Below are 17,837 nucleotides of genomic sequence, written 5' to 3'. Positions count from 1 at the left end.
AGCAAATCCCCCAGCCAGATGTCTTTCCTCAGACAGGTGATGCTTTTACCAGCAGAGCCGTAACACAGATAGTTTTTAATGGGAGTGGGAAGAGAGAAAGGCAGCGTGATATTTCACTTAAATACCAGTTCAAATCAAAAGTTAGGGCTGAGCTGTCTGCAAGAATAATCTGCCTCATACCAAGAGGAGAGACAATGAAAGAAGGTCAAGGTAAGTCAAACTGTTTTGCATTTGTGGCAGGGGAAGCGTTTGCCCCGGGGTTGCCGCAGCTCAGTTGATATGGGGCAACTAGTCAAGCCCTGCATATTTCAGTGTCGACACAATGCCTGCATTTCGTGGATATTTCCAGTGAGTCCATCCTGCAGTCCCCAGGGTTGCTAGCGAGGGGCTGACTACACGCAGATCCTGTGGAAGACAAGGGTGACTTCTGTGTAACCTTGTTCCGGCTGTGGAAATACCTGCTCAGTTTTCACTGACGCTCCTCAGTGGGGAGGTGGGAAACTGGATGATCCCTTCAACAGCATTTCCAGGTGAAATTTTAGAGCAGAGGTGTCCAGAAGCAGTCCTTCCACTGGGGGCATTGGGCACCAGTGGCTGCTATTTGTGAGCAACGAAGAAGAAATGAAATGCTTAGGAGTTTCACTTAGCTTAGCGTAGTTGTGAAAGATTCCCATTTTGCCCATAGTAGAAGAGAAAGAAAATAATCACAAGGTTTCCTGCCTTAAGCTGCGATTTTATTTAAATAAGACCTGCTTTTCCTGAGTTTCAGTAGAGGCAGATCTTATCTGACACATTTCAGGTGAGCTAGTGTGACTGATTATGTACAGATGGAAGAAGCTGGGGACAAAGAGTAGAAAAAATAAGACATTAATATACAGCAAATCCAATTTCAGCTCTTGGAAAGAATATTGCTTTCTCCAGGGAGCAAACAAAATGCTTATGTCAGAAATAAAATAAAATAAAAGATCCAGAGAATTTATTATGTGTGGGTCTCTGTCCTCACCTCGCCAGCAAAAAAAAAAAAAAAAAAAAAAGAGTTAATGCTGCTGCTTGACACTGGCTTCACAGCCGAGGAGACTATCCTGATCCTGTTATGGACGTGGGAGCACGGCAGCACCTTTCCTAAAAGGCGGGGACGGGACAGGCGGCTGAGCCAGCCCGCTCCCTGCCTCCTGCAACCACAGGCTTGACGGATGGAGCTAAATTAGGTCAAATAACTGCAACAAAGGCAGGCAATGTGGCTCAGAAAAACAGTGCGGACGAGGAGCAGGAGCCCTGTGCCCGATTTCAGGGGAGGCTGCGGTGTGTGCGGGGGTTGGGTTCGATTTCTGCCCGAACTCTCGGGAGAAATGCATTATCTATTGGTGTCACTTTGCCAATTATTTTAATGCGATACTTTACCAAATGAGAGTGTAGGGTTTATTACTGCATTAAATGATAAGCCTAAGGTCTTCATCGAGGGAGAGGAGACTCGGTCTGAAGCAGCACACCCAGGCCCTGCCAGGTCTCGCAGCAGCTGGTGACTGAATGCACTGCTTCCAACAGTTGTACCCCCATTTCTTCCCTGCCCTCCCCCTTCCCCGTCTCGAACTTCCAGCAAGGAATTCTGCCTTTGTCATCGTTCAGGGCGTTGGTGAACTCTAACCCCCCTCCAGCAGCCCCATGCTATGTGTGGAAGCAACCTCCTCCAACTCCCCGGCAGGATCAGGCCCCAGGGCTGGCCCCTGCCTGTGCCTCGATGTGTGACAGGGCTCTTCAGCATAAAAACAGGCTGGGGATTTGCAGCCAATGGGATGGTATCGTCAGAGGATTTAAAGCATTAGTAGGAGGGAGAATGGGATTAATGGATGTTCCTTCATTTCTAGGCTATCACTCCGTCAAGCACAGCCAAGCCTAGGTGACACATCGGCACCAAAAATGTGGGAAGATGCAGAAGAGGCCTTGTTTCAGCGACACTGAAGTGTCTTAATAATGGTGTTTATTTTCTCCCTCTGATTTTCTTAAGCACATTACAAAAATAACATCAGTTCCTAATTTCTGTTTCTAGATGTTAAAAATGCTGTGAGGGGTACCTGCTATGCAACCTGCTCTGCGACTCAATTACACTACGACTACGGCTGTGAAGTCTGATCTACATGCACATTTTCAGATACAAGTCAGCAGGATCAAAACACAGTTTCTGAAGGTGGAGCATTTTGTGGGGGCAGCTTTTAGGCTGTGGTAGTTTCAGGGCTTCAGGGGACAAGAGCTGGACTACAAGGGTGGAGAAGCTTTTTCCAAATGTCGGTGTGTTTTGGCTCATGCCTGCATTAAGAAAGAGATCACAGCCATCAATGGTTGTGGAAACCAGATGCTACTGTTTGGTTATTGAGGTTTTATTTCCAGGAAGCATGTAAATCCTCTATTTTATCAATGCATCTTCTTTTTCTAGTATGAGTGACAGATGGAGTAAGTGGAAATTGCATAATAAAATGAGCAGAAGTTGATATCAGTTTGAATTTGTTCAGACACTGATGATTATCTCGTGCTTTGAATAATAGACATATGCATGTCTCTCAATAAAGCAGCAGTCTTTGAGCCACCATGTCACAGCTGCAAATTTTCCAAAGTTTTCCAATTAAAATAACTGGTTTAGCCACCAAAACCTCACAGGGTTGTGGTATCTCAGAAAATTAGGCAGCCCCGACTTTTCAGGACTCGCTGGCTCTTTCGCATTAACATCAAAGTCCCACAAATGCAAAACCCACTGTGGGTTTTATAGCATGTAAACAGTCAAATTAATCTGTAGCTCGCTGAGAGATTAACACAAAAGAGCAGAAAGTTGCAAAGCACGGTTTAATTATATCATCACACTCCACAATGACCAGCAGATGGATTGTGAAGGTTCAGCGTTATTAAAGTCCTGGATTACACTTCTTTTGGTAGAGAGACAATATTCGCATGTAGTATCAAGTTCACTGAGTAATAATAATTATTATTATTACATGGCTCGGATGCAGTGTGATCAGTTTATGTGGGCAAGCACCCATGTTTTAGATTTCTAGCACTCAAAAACACTGAATAGAAATAACCTAGCTAAAGAGCCAGTGTTGCCAGATAGTGCAGAGACAAACGCACCTGGACACCACCAAGAGCATGATCCACTCCAAAATCAGACCTGCCTACACCAGACCTGGGCCTAAGCTGTTATTATCCATGAAGTCCAGCTGGGGTTGTGCCCAGTGACTGATGGGCAATAAGATTAATTTTACTTTCTGAGTCGCTTGAGGGCTGCAGGCTGCTGGGGCTGATCAGTCAGGCCAGCCTGTGAACTAGGCTGGCTTGCTGGGAAACGTTAAGAAAGCTGAACTTCAGAATGGCCTAAACCAAATGTATCGAAGTCACAAAAAAAAAAAAAAACAGACAGAGCTTGGAAAGGAGTGATGGGGACAAAAGGCAAGGGAAAGCTGAAACAGGAATGCTTGTAAACTAGGAAAATGCAACTTTTCTGAGCTAAATAGCAGTGAGACGTGAGATAACTGGAGGGAGCTGGAGGGGACATGGGGTGATGGGAGGAGAGGTCGTATCGGAACTTGAAGTGAACACATGGGAACAGGAGACAAGCATGAACAAAGTGTCAATTCAGACGATTAATGAAGAGTCCAGAAAGTAAGAAGTCAAGGATGCTTTCTGCACAGAGGGATAAGTTAAATGCTTTTGTCCCATGGGAGCATTCCTGAGTTTAACTGTACTGCTCAATAAACCCCAGGCTGGGCGGCTGGGGCACTGTGTGCTGGGCGGCCACACCATGCACCACTTTGAAGAGTTAAACCTTTCCTCCAGGGACATCTAACTCCCCTTAGCACAAACTCGGTGTGCTCCTGGGGAAAACCACAGATCCAGAAGGCAGTCCAACAATTTTTCACAATTCTGCTGGTTCAGGAGTACTTTTAAGTGATCAGAGAGGCCATTTATGTCTAACTCACTGCTCCTTAACTCCATCAAAATGGAACAAAATATTTCTAAGGCACATAAAATTCAGGTCGCGAGCTTCTTCAAAGACTTGAACAGTTCAGTTGCTATGGATCACTTTGTTATGAATCATTATAAAATCTGTGAGACTGCTTTTTGTTTATCCAAGAACAATCAAGACCTTCATCACAGGACTCCCTCTGTGCAAGATCAGTTGGTGTATTGAACAGTTTCGTATTGTGACATGAACTAATTTTTTGAGAACACTTTTTCTTGTAATAGAGTATTAACTGCATATGCACAATACTGAAGCATATTATTTTTCTGCATGGTTTTGTTTCCAGCCACGTTAACAGGCAGAAAAAAATACTTATCACTCACAAATGTCAGTTCTGAAAAATAACTCTAAATCATGCAACAAAAATGCTCTAAGAAAGCCCCTCACTGTTCCATTCATGCCCTGGAGCTTGCTGATTATTACATATAAAATACATGCTTATTCTAATAAAACGCATTAAGATTTTATGGCACAGTGTCTTGAAATCACTCCGAAACAACCCAGAAATGTCATTAGCAAGTGACTGTGCCATGTGAATTATAGCTTTTGCCCAGTGTATTATTTCATACTCTGAGAAATCTGATCTACTCGAATCATAATTATTTTCGTTTCCATCTAAACATTAACCTTGCTCCATCTACGGGTGAGTGACCAACCTGGCTCCAAGTTTGTTCCCCTTGGAGAGGGGAGCGCACGCCGGCCCATTAGGAAAACAAAGAGCCAGGCTCTGTTTCATGTTAAACTGAAAACATCTGGTAACATATTTCTTGTCATATTTGGTACACCCTGAACGGCTACTTTGAGATAGCAGGGCAAGCACTGGTATATCAGAGGAAAAGGGGTAATAATGTGTTATTTTCTCACTTGGCAAAGAAGATGCTAAATAAATCATGCGAATTATTCAGTGCTGAGGGACATGTTGCATTTTCTATTTCTGCTCTTTGCTCAGTCTGACATGACTTCAGTATAAACAGAGGTGGGGAAAAAGGCCTTTTTTTAATCTCTGAAGTATGGCTTTCTCAATAATCATTGCAAATTGTTTTTTTTCTAGGTGAACAGTCAGAATCTGGGTCATTTAACACAAAGTTAAATCCCCATCTCCATCATCCCACAGCTTCCTCTAAAACTGGGCGGGCCTTCCCCATTTTACTCCTTATCATTTCTGCATCCCTCGGATCAGTGTGCAGAGATGAAGAGCTGTGCTAGCAATTCTCTCTGAACCCTAACATCCCCCCAGAAGTCCTCAGGAAGAGGATGCTCATCAATGCTCCACTTAGGTGCAGCCGCATCCTGCTGAAGAGAGTGTGTGGAGGAGGTCCAGCGTAAGCAGCATTCCCACAGATATTTATGCCTCCCTGATCGGAGCTCAGATCGGGCAAAAAATTATGACACCTGAAAGTACTCTACCAGAATAGCAATAAACATTAACTAATGCAACAGAGTGTCTGGCTTTCATGAAGCCTTTCTTCACAGGCACTTTAAGCAGAGGATTACAGTCCCCTCGACGTACTGTAAATCCTGACTGGCATGTTGGATACCATGAATCACATTCCTGCTCTGAGAGTTGCTGCCAGACAGCGACTGGTCCCTGAAGCAAAGGAAGAGAAATGCCCCCTCCCCGGCCTTGCCAGTGCTGGGTAAGCAAGGGCAGGGCTCGTTTTGCATGAGAGCTACGCGTCCATGAGTCTAATCAGCATTGTAAAAACATGGTTTCAATGTCTCGTTATGCTGCTCTCCTAACTTGTCCCAGCTGGCTTCCTCGGTCTGCTTCATCCCCATCATGAGAGACACTAAAATCATGCACAGTAACTTGGGAAAATCCCATCTCCCTCTCCATCACCACCCAAACCAAGCCAATGACTTGGCTTTTGCTGCATCCTGACTGTATGTTGGTACAAGAAAAAGTATGCACGTTCTTAGCTTAACCCATGGACACAAACAGGGAGGGTAACTGTGGGGCCAGGACCCCACAGTGCACTGGAAACACAGCTGCTCTGCTTGTCTGAGAGGCTCACCCAAAAGAAGTCTGACACGGGGGGCGGGTGTTATTTTTTTCACTGTCCTTTATTGTCTTCCTGGAGTCACCCAACCACTTTCACAAACTCATGCACACTTGTGTTTGGGGGAAGGAAGGGTCTCAATCCATAGGTCTTTTCAAAGGCAAGCACTTTGTCTTACAGGCAGCATACACTTTGAAATGTATGTTGCTCTGAGTTGCAAAGTTAGACCAAATGTGAGGCTGGCCCAGGTATTTTAACTTAACTTCAGCTGAGATAAATGTGCCTTTCAGATGTTCTCATTACACCTGATCTGGCTAGGTGGATACTGCTCCTTTGGCAGTGATTACAAAGCAGATTTTTTTTTAATCCTACAAATCACTATTACAAGTAGATCAAATATAAATAGATCAAATATAAACAGATGTAACACAATTACAACAGCTCCCATTTTGAGAAAGGCTGCTTGCCTCTCTAAGAGGCTGGTTACAGTATCAGCCAGATTAATATTTCTTCCTTGAAGTCTTGAATAACGACTCAAAATATAGTTAAATGTTATATTTATATTCCCCCAGAAATGATGAGCTTAAAACTTTGAGACATTACATAAGTACCATATACCATGTACTTCTAGCTTGAAACCAGAAAGCTTTAGTCAGTGTGGGCATTTATAATCCATTAATTTCCATATTGTGAAAAGTTCATCTGTCTGGTATATAGCCTTCCTTGTACAAGATATTGCAAAGTCATGTAAAAAACACAAATCTCTTGTAAACTAAAAAGAAAGGAAAGATTCCAGTGAAACATGTAAACAGGAGAAATGGCTCAAAGACATGGAAGGAAATAAGTAATCTAAACAGCTGTTGTATTAGAAATGTAAAAATAATTTGAGACATAAGAGAAACACGATCCCCAGTGAGATCTGTGCAGCTGTGTAGATATAAAGATTTATAGATACGAAGTTCATATTGTGATGTCTTTTCCATTCGCAGAGATGCAGTCAACTTATGTCATATTTATTTTTTCAGAATAATGAAAGCAGCAACCCCAAAAATATGTTTCTAAGGAAATGTAATATTTAAATTTTATCACAATAGGTGAAAAGTACATAAGGGAAAGGTTGAAGAAGTGTTGGGGAAGGACAGAAAAGATGCTTAGAAGAGCAGACTGAGTCTAGTTCAACACTATCAGAGGTTCCATATTGATCTGGAAGTAAGGAATCCATCATCATAATTTCTGTAGTTATGGGACTCTTACTGCTAGAAGAACCTTGGATCGACCAAGATGAGGAACTCAATTACAGAAGATGGAATAAAATAGAATGGAAAAGGGCTCTATTGGGGTGTCTCATTTTTCAAAGAAGAAACTTTTTTCCCTTTCATTCTGAAATATTTCTTAGACTGAAAATGGAACCACTGCCCTAAAATAAGGGTGAAAGGTAAGGCCCAATGGGAAATGCCTAGGACATGTGAACTCCGGGATCACAGAATCACAGAATCATCTAGGTTGGAAGAGACCTCCAAGATCACCAAGTCCAACCTCTGACCTAACACTAACAAGTCCTTCACTAAACCATATCACTAAGCTCTACATCTAAAATGCATCTCATAACAAAACTTTCAATTTTGTTTCTCAGGGCTAAGTGCCCCATCAGACAGGTTAGGTACCCTTACGAGACGGATTCCTCTCTTTCTGGAATTGTTTGATCCTCCTGAAGTATAACATAAAAGTCTCACACCACAACTCAATGCTCACAGCTTTTTCACCTTTCACTTAACCTATAAAGTTTTGTTTGGTTTTGAAAAATCTTGAAAAATCTTAACGTTCAAAGTTTGATATTATTTTGAATTCTCAGAAATGGAAAATAGGAAACCATGTTGCTAAACAGGAAGCTTTTTTTCCCACAAGCTCTTCCTCATAGCAACTTGTAAGAATAAATCTCAATAGAACTGAAGTCAATTTTAAAACCTTTTACATTTTTTATCAGACATTCCTTTCTGGCATTTTTAAAGAAGATACTGCTTGTTCTGTCTAGCTTTTCCTTCCAAGTTGACACAAGGCTTCATGTGCTAAAATTCTTGTGGATTCTTCATGACTGAGTAGAAAGGCTTATTTTTATCTTTATTGAATTAGCTACATAAAAGCCAGAAGATCTTTTACATTTAACAATTTACAGTCAGATGCAGTGAGATAGTTGCAGTTTTACAGAGCATCCTTCAATAAATGGAATCCTAGCAAATGAAAGTTCAGCACTTAGAAATACGCATCTGTTCAAACTGTCATGTAAAATCTTTTGCCTTTAACTTCTGTCATATCAAAGTTTCCACTTGCATCTAGAGCTACAAAGTCAGACTGATTGCCAATGTTTGAAATGGATGAGTCCTTTAAAAGCTTTCTCCTTTAAAATCATATTATGCAGTCTTCAAAGCAATAACATCAGAGATATTAACAGCCCCAAAGGCTTTATTTTAAAGACCTCATAGAAAAAAGGAAATACTTTAATATTAAAAAGACTTCTGTATAACTTCTCGTTCAGGGCATAGGGGTAGAAACTCTTTTCAAAATATGTGAGCCATCTTTTGCTGCAAATCCTGGATCATCTCAGGCTGGGTGATAGATTGCATTAGCAACCCTTCCATTGCTCCATCCATGAAGAGAGACACCAACTGTGTTACTGTTGATGGCACAGGGACTGTGACAGCATCAATAAAGGAGGGGGTACCTTGGAAAGTGTAGCAATCAATATGCAAAATATAAATCGATCACATTTCTTTGCAGCTTTAATAGCTATTGCCTGCCAGCCTGAAGCTGTTCAGACTTGGTTAAGCATTCCTGATAGAACTTGGAGGATGCAGTAGGACTTGCTTTCAATAGGTATTACCTATCTCTTGTCAAATCTTCCTCAACCTGCCTGCGAAGCTATTCACACAGCTTCACTTCCAGTAACCACGAGCCTTTGGGAAGACGCGCATCACCTTATGGCATGCTGACTTCCAACAAGAAATATTTCTCAGTGACCCAACAGCTGTGTAGTGCCCAATGCAATGTCAACAACTGAGAAAAAGCAAAGATTCCCAGAATGCTCCCTAGACCTCTGTCACATAAGATGACTCAGTGCTGGGTGAGTTTTGCATTTTTTTGAAGCTTGTGCATCACAAACACGCAAGGACCTTAGATCCTGAATCTGACCTGAGCTTTAGTTTAGCCTCCTTCTCCTTGGTGGCAGCGTGGAAGCTGTGGTGTGACGGAAACTACTTTAACGTTCAAACATTTCAGGAAAAAGATCCTAGTGATTCTTCCACGTCATACACATAAACTTCTAAGATGCCCTCAGCAAACTTTCGGGTTAATACCAATTGATGTTAATACATGCAAGCAAGAATGCAGTATGAGATACAAGGATATTGCCCTTAATGCTCTTTCCGCAGCAAGACAAGGATGAGCTCATCATAGTGCTAAGACAATATCTCTCTGAAGGCAATCTTGTACATGCTCCCTGATCTCCGTCTGTGTCCTTACCAGGCACAGATATCAAACTGCAGTAAAAATGAGGACAGAGCTATGTAAAGACCCCTTCAGAATCCAGACCCAGTGGCCTCCCAACATGTTGAGGCTCACTGCTGGTTTGTAGCCCCCTGATCTCATAGTAGGTCCCACCAAGACATACCAGGATGGCACCTGTCTGCTTTCCTGCAGTGCTTCAGTGTTGGACCAAATCCACCAGAGGACAGAATTATTTTCCCTCTCCTTATTTATTGTTGGTTCATCTTGCTTGAAAAATGGTTGCTTGCCTTCTCTGAAAAGCACCTAGTGTTTTCTGATGTCATCTAATGCAGGTTCTTATCAGCTGCTGTAACAGAGCTGGCATCTCCATAAAGCAGCACTCCTCACTGTATCACAGCAGGAAACTACAAACCTATAAATATCCAGGTCTTTTTGTCACCCAGCTCTCTGAGGACACGTCTGAGAGAGAGGGTGAAGGCAGGAAGGCTGCCAGGGTCAGGATCTGTGCTGGGCGGTCAGGCAAGGAGGGGGGAAAATTATCTCTGCGACCTCAGGAGGCTTCTTGTCAGAGCTGTCGTGCAAGCAATCCTCAATTTTAAGAGCATGTTCAGGAGGCAAATTCAAAAGCTTTGTTCCTTAAGCAAGCCATGTGTTACGTGGGTTTGCTTTGAACTGGAAGAGAAAAATAGAGTGCTAGACATCTGGAATTCTTCATCTGGTGAATCAATGCATTGCCTTGATCTTTCCCTGATTCTTTGATTTTATTTATTTATTTATTTTTGAATTTTAGTTCTGACAAGTTTTTTGTGTTTTTTTTTTTTTTTTGTTTGTTTGTTTTAGTTCTGAAAGAAAAATTCCAGTTTATTTCTGGCAGTCCTACCACCTTTCTGTAAGGTACCTTAAAACAGTTTCCTCTTTCTCCTTTCCAAAGCTTTATTTGTGCCAGAGAATGTCACAAAAACCCTGCATACATGGCAAATAAGTCCACAGAAATGCTCAGAGTGATTTTATTCTCCAGCAGTTTACCTGGTCACTACGGTCACTTGCTGAAGAAAGAAGGAAAGCATCCTCCCCCACCTCCTCCCCTAGCATTTAGTAGATGTAGTCCTTGTGCAGGGAGCAGATGTCAGAGAAATGGCAAGAGCTGTGGCCAGGCTGAGTTAAATGTTTTGTCATGGAAGTTCCCAAACGAGAGGAAAGATATGGTTCACCAGTATCTGGCAGGCAACCTGCGGGCCTTCCAGCCTCTTAAACTTTGTTCCAGATGCAAATCATATTCGAAAAAAATCATGCTCTAAAAAGAAGGACTTGAGATATAGTAAGTTTCTATGAACAGCTTTAGACTTAGGATCTACATTTATGACACTTTAAATACAACAGATGGATACACATAATTAGCATCCTATCTGCATATATTTGTAGATAAGAAAAAAATACTCTTAATGAGCAAGTGGGGAGCCTGTATTTTCCCTATGTTCTGCAGACCTCGGGCCACAGCGCTACCTTTGCACCGTATGTGAAATTTCTACTGGCATCAAAAGGAGCAGTGCAGATGTGAAATGCCTTAATCCTTTAAAAGTGAAGATGCCTTTACGTGCCCTGCCTCTCCCACCTGCTCTCTTTCAGTGTTTCAGAACCTGACAGGAAGAACAAGAACAACTTTAGGAAAGAATTAATTCAGCCACTGTTAGACCATCTAGCTTTCTAAAGTCAGATGCTTTCTAAAACAGACACTGATTGTACGGAGCCTGCCAGGGCTCCTGTTACAAAGCTGACCCACTCCCTTCTACTGTTGCCAGTAGATCTCAGAAAAGACAAACCATTTTTGCTTATATGTCATGATGGATGCTCCAGGCACACGAAATACCTATTACAGATCATCTTATTTCTTCTTTCAGAGATCAGAATTAATCTTAACAAAAAAGGAAGAGAAGTCAAGAGATTATATGTGCTTATAAAAAATGTATGAAGGAGAATTTACCCTTGATTTTTGAACATTTAACTTTTTGTGCTTTAAGCAGACCAGAGTTTGCACTCCAACGTTAACAGTGTGCATTCTCTGACTAAAACAAGCCTATGCTCCATGGGCTTTCATTTATCCTGCCATGAACTACTAAAGCAGAAGTCAGACATTGATAAACAAGTCAGTGGAGAGGTAAGGAAATAGTTATAAAGTGTCTTACCTCTGCTTTAATAGGAAGAATATCCACCTGAATGTTGTTTAAGTCAGAATTGCTGAATTACCTCTCCATGAGCACTGTGAAAGAAGGAACAGCTAAGGAGGCAGAGCTATGGACCAGTGAACAACCTCCATGGGGGAAGGATGTGAAGGAAACATTCAGTATAGCTGGCAAGAGATGTGGAAAGAAACAAGCAGGCTCAATTGAAAAAAGGAGACCTTGCACTTCTGTAAATCCTGTTGAGGGATTTTTCTCTACCAGTCCTTTATGCAGGAAAAAATAAAATAAAATTGAAATCTCTTTGTATTTTAACTTGAAAACTGGACCAGTTTTATTTAATCGACATTTTAGTAAAAACAAATTTAGACATGAAATTGTGAATTTGATAGTTTCTGACAAACGTTAGAAGGAAAGTCAGATGAAAAGTTCAGATTTGAATAATGCAACTGCTGAGCAGCAGGGACAAGCAGTTACAGACATAATGTGTGGAAGACGATTAAAGTCAGAAAGATGTGTCTGCAGCTTCAGCACAGCAATTCTTCTGCCATTTTTTAATTTGAAGAAAATTAAAGTAGGCACCGTATGCCAGCAAGAGGAAAAGCAATAGATTTATGGCTAAAAATCTTTCTTTCTCTTTTTCTTTCTTTTCTGTCTCTTTCAAAAATGCCTTTTCCTAAGGAATCATACAAACGGAGCAACTGAACAAAAGAAACTACCAAGCCAAAACTATGTCAATAAAAGTTCAATAGTTTTTGTTACCGATTCAGCGGATTTTGAATCTATTCAAAATCACTGTTTTGATCTATTTATATTTTATAGGATTAAAAAATCTAAAATTTTGGATTGTTTTATCTCAGTATTTTTCATACTGATTTTGTTTCAAGACATAAATGATAATGACTATCTTTTGGATACTAAATGATTTAACTTTATAGGAGGACTAAGCACACTGATAACAATATACCTTTCCCAAGGAACAGAATAAAACTAATCAACCACAAGAAACCACGTCTGAGCTTAACAGAGGCAGAGAGTACTGCACCTGTTAAAATGAAATTAAGGCACCTATTCTGCATGAGAACTTTTTGACAAAGCCATGAATCTGATTGCAGACTAATTTCAGGACTGTGGCATGCTGCAGGTCTCCCTCAGCCATCGGATGAAGGGGTGATGGTAACAGGAGCCTGCGGGCAGCTCCCGCTCGGTGACAGCGATTGCCCCACGTGCGTGGCCCTGCCTTTATCTAAAGGTGCAACAACAAGCTCTCAGGAAGAAATCCTCTTTGTTTGACAGCACAAATGATGAATAGAGCTGCTTTCTTGTAGGAAAATCCTGTAAGAGCTTGAATGACCAAACTGGAGTAACTGTTGCATGCCCTGAATGTAGACCATCCAATACTGCACAGCTCAGGGTTCCCAGCATCTCACAGGACCCAAGATTAGTGCTACTGCCTTCCTTGTTAGCCCCAACAAATGGCATCTAAAGCAGTAATTCACAGAATCACAGAATCATCTAGGTCGGAAGAGGCCTCCAAGATGACCTAGTCCAACCTCTGACCTAACACTAACAAGTCCTCCACCAAACCAAATCACTGAGCTCTACAAAGCACAGTCTGAGTGCTTTTCTTACCCAGGTGCTCTGGAACCAGAACCTCCTGGCCATGTCTGAGCCGAGGCCACTCTCCCCAGAAGGACTTCTGTCTTCACAGAAAGTGGTTCTGAATGAAGCGATAGTGGGCCAGTGCCAAAAAGCAGATGGAAAAAAAAACATTCAGTGTTCTTCTATACCCATGGATGCTGCTGGTGTTACAATTCATATTTCAAAGTCGCAGCTAGTGAGAAAATCAAATTTACCATTTCACCCTCTGCTCTAAATCCCTATTATTTTTTTTATCTTTCTGCAAGCATAAGAAAAAAAAATGAATGATCAAAACTAATCTAAAGGAAATAAAGAGAATTTGTCCCTTTTTTTTTAGGAAAAAAAAAAAAAGCAACAGCAGAGATCAAGCTGCCAGAAAAAAATGCCTGCTGCTACGTTTCATTTTGACATTTCTTTCCACAGTAAAAGTTAAAAATTCGTTCAGCCAGGACTCAGTGAGACACAAATAATTGTGGGAGAGAAGCAGAGAGTCACTGCATTATTTCATTTGGTAGTAACAGTTGTGTTATGCTCCCCACTGACAGCAAGACATCTGGAGGGGTTCAGCAGAGGAACAAATACCTGGGGTCAGCAGTCCTGCAGATGCAGGGTGCAGTTGCAGGGGAGTCCGGTCCCAGCAAGGCACTGAACACCACTAAGGGTTATTCTCATCCTCACAAGAGCTCCTGACACCTTCAGACGCTGCCAAGCCCATTAAAAAGGTGGCAAATTAACCAGACTAAAAATCAACTATAATTAGAGATCATACAAAGACTTGCCTTTATTTCGCTGACGGTTCTCAGCCCTAATAGTGACTGAGTGACACAACAGCATTCGTTCAAAGTCTCCCTCATTCACAAAAATTCTAATTTAGAAAATTTTGCCATTAAAACAGGAAAGAGATTAGAATCACTCGATATTTCATCTACAACATATATATATATATATTTTTTTTTAATTAATTGCATCTATGGAGGAGAGCTCAAATGAAAAGCAGTAAGCAGTTTCCAGAGTTTTCTATTTTTCATTCTATTTTCCAGCTGGTCTGAGTCAAGCTCAAGAGGCACAAATGACTTGCGGAAAGGACCGGACACAGACAAAATCAGTAATGCAGGCAAGGCAGAGAACCAGCTCCTGGAGAACTGGAGTATTTTGCTCTGAGAAGGAACGAACTGGCTAGTGAAATACTGCTGTGGCATTCATGAAAAAGAGTAGTTGCTACATGAAATACGCATGATAAAGATCTTCTAGGATATAAAGAGCAGTGTCCAGAACACTTAGCATGTATAAACCCCCCAAAAGATGCTGACAATGATGTTTGAATGAGCACAGAAAGAGCTTTAGCACTCCCTTGCTGACTGATGTATTTTCCTTTCAGCATTCAGTTTCAACACATGCTGGAGAGTCATTAAACGTCAGGAGAGATCCTGTTTTGGAAATGAAGATGTCTGTGTGGGCGTAAGATTAAATGTTCCTCCATCTTTCAAGCGACTCAATGTCTGAAAGACCCAAATGCAATATTTTGGTAGAAATGCTGCTTAATCCAAGCCTAGCCGTAACTGTAACCATTCATAAAGATCTGCAAAAGGGCAAAGTATGCTATCTGTCATTATACTGAATAAGGAGATTTTACATCCCTTCTGTTCAGAGCTTGATTCTCTTGGCTGTGTTCTCAGGATTAAGCAAAACAGCACAGACAGCAGGATTTTATAATATCCTTGACATGGCTGCTACCACCTCTAGTTATTTTTGGGAAGCTATTTGTCTGAAGCTACAATCTGTTCAGCAAATGACAAAAACACAAAGTTGGGAGAGATGGGAGCTGGAGGCAATTTTCTACAAGGAGCATGAACTGTGGTCATGGGGTGCAATTTGTATATTCAGAAGTTGCAGTATTTTGTGGGACTAAGTGTGGTTGCAGGTCCACAAGACTCTATATCCAGATTTAGGGTTCAGAACAAAAATTGCAACAGGCACACAACGTGAAGTACTGAACAGGTAAAAACTCACTACGATTATTTAAGTTTGATTCATATATATGTATTCATACATATATATATATATATATAAAGGATTACTTTTTCCTTGATGCCTTTGTTTCAAGAGACCTAAAGCACCCTAATTCAGGCTGGGCCACATCTTCTGTCACCCAACAGCCATCACAAAACGTAACATGCATCTTGGCTAATTCACCAGGTATATGACCATGGTTTCAAGCCTGTCCCAGAGCACTCTTCTAAGGCCAGGTGATTTTGCAGTGCCAAGATCCAGAACTAACGAACATGGAATGATGGCCTGATTTTTATCTCAAGGACTACTGGGTGAGGAGGAGAGCTGGATACTCACAGCGACCACCTCAGATAACCACTAATGAAATGAGAGGGGCTTAACACACTTCAGCTGACTCTTTCCCTGGCATTAAGCATTCAGCATCTGAAATTCAGCCTTCTGCAAGGAGATCCCCATCAGTGGTGAGGCAACATAATCACTGGTTACTTTTGAAATTATAAACCATGTGTTATACCCTCCAGATTTCAGAAAGAAAAAAAAAAAAAAAAGAAAAAAACACCTGTGGCTGTGATCTGTGGTGAGCTTCCTCCACCAAGAGCACTGCGGGCCATGCAGATTAAAACAGCATGCCTCAGAAACTCAGCCATTCTCCCCGGCGTTATGTGATAGATAAAGTGTGTTCCTGTGACTACAGCGTGGCGTTGAGTCACATCCACCAGAATCCAGCAGCCCAACCGCTAACATTTGGAGTTTAACTATCTGAGATGAAACCGTGTGGTTTGGCCACAAGGTTCAGGCAGTTAGGTGGGTCGAGGGGTGCTGGCCCCGAGGGATGACAAAGGACCTGGGCTGTGGGGCTGAGCTGTGACCCTCCTCCCTTGCTGGAAACCTGGGTGTCCTCGGGGCTGGACGGGAAGGTGCAAGGAGGAGAAGCACAGTCCCACCGACTGCAAAGCTCAACAGTAATCAGGCAGGAGCATTATGGAAACAATTGCAGCGCCTTTTCTCTGGGGAACAAGGCTCTCAAATATCGTATTACCTTTTCTTCCAGCAAAACGTGGTATTTATTTTCAGTTACACAGTGTATACATTATCTGTATGAATCATTAGTGCTAAACAGAGTTATAAAATGAGAAAGCAGATGATAGCATTTTTAACAGCGTTAAGCTATAAAGCGAAGGCTGCTGTCAAGTGAGTAAAACACCAGAGCTGAAACTGAAGGAGTTCAGTAAAGAAAATGCAGAGAGAAATAACTATTGAGTAATCCCCTATATTATTTCTAGCAGGATTATGTCATAATTGGCCTCTGTACTGAAAATGAAAACAGCATTGGATTGAAATACTGATCAGATAAAGACAGATTTTTATTTTTTATTTTTTTGTATTTGTTAATGAAAGAAAAATCCCAAACAAATTCAGCACCTTGAACAATAGCAAAGGCTATAAAAAAATGTTGCTTCTGGCACATTTGTCCCAGGGCATTGCCTATTGCCCACCAGTTCACGAATCCACCCAGAGCACCTCAGCGCCAGATGAGGTTCCCTCCTGCACCTCCCCTTCCCCCAGTCCCACATTGGGGTCCCCGCTGGTGACCCTAGTCCTGAAAACCTCTTCAGCAACCTCAAGGCAAGCTTCCAAATACTTTCAGGATGACTAAAAGCCACACTTTTCAACACGGCAACTGCTCAGCGAAGAAGAAGGGATGGGAGGAACACTGCTCAGGGCTTGCAGGAACTGGAGGTTTTCCCTTTTGGGAGTGCTTCACCTGGTTTTGTTGCAGTTCAGTTTCGTCAAATAAGGGAAAACACCATCCTTGGCTAATTTGGAGAAGCCAGTCTTTTATAATCTTTCACTTGTTAGAAATGATCCTGGATGAAGAGATCAGAGTGGCTAAAATGAGTTTTAAAAGCAGGCTTTCAGGAGTAACTTGCATTGTCAGGCAGTAAAGGAGTCCCCCGCTAGTGCATTTTACAAGTAAATCCTCTCCTCTCCCCACAGTGCCCACTGTAATATCTATCTATATCACTATTATTGTTTTCCTGACAATTTCTCTAGCTCTCCAAAAAGAGAATTTAAAAGTCTTGCTGTTCCTCTGAGAGTTCGTCCTTTGAAGCCCATTAAATCTTCCTCTGCTATGTACACCTCTGAGACAATAAACTGCTACACCATGATTAATCAGCTCGGATCCAGATATATTTGTGAGGTGGAGATGCTCTGAGAATGATTGAAGAAGTTGAAGGCTATTAGAGCAAACATGAAAAGAAAGAGAAAAATGAAAGCCCCCGTGCACTAATTGGAAGGTGGGGGAAAAAAACAACAACAAACAAATAAAAAAAAAAAAACAGGATTTAAAACAAAACAAAACAACAAAAAAAAACAACAGAACCTCTTCCTACTACTTGCAGAATGACGCCACTGAACATCCTGCTGCTCTGAGGAAGAGGGACAGAACAGTACAGGACAATGATGAGTCTCATGGGGGGAAGACACTTGGATACT

General features: G+C 41.7%; 1 protein-coding gene and 1 long non-coding RNA gene across 2 annotated transcripts in view; one reads left to right on the top strand and one right to left on the bottom strand.

The window, feature by feature from the left end:
• Positions 1-17,837, bottom strand: part of LHFPL6 (LHFPL tetraspan subfamily member 6) — a 140,656-nt gene that overhangs the window by 37,746 nt on the left and 85,073 nt on the right. The gene's annotated exons all lie outside the window — the stretch shown is intronic.
• LOC310880504 overlaps positions 1-17,837 on the top strand; it is a 54,454-nt gene extending 36,617 nt beyond the window's left edge. Inside the window, exon 4 of the long non-coding RNA XR_014571730.1 lies at positions 1-17,837. This exon is cut by the window's left edge and continues 14,408 nt beyond it. This is a non-coding gene — a long non-coding RNA (uncharacterized lncRNA).

This window comes from Anser anser (assembly GCF_964211835.1).
Source record: "Anser anser genome assembly, chromosome: 1".
Classification (NCBI taxonomy): Eukaryota; Metazoa; Chordata; class Aves; order Anseriformes; family Anatidae; genus Anser; species Anser anser.
The sequence above is the reverse complement of the archived record's forward strand: the minus strand, read 5'-3'. Positions and strand labels throughout refer to the sequence as shown.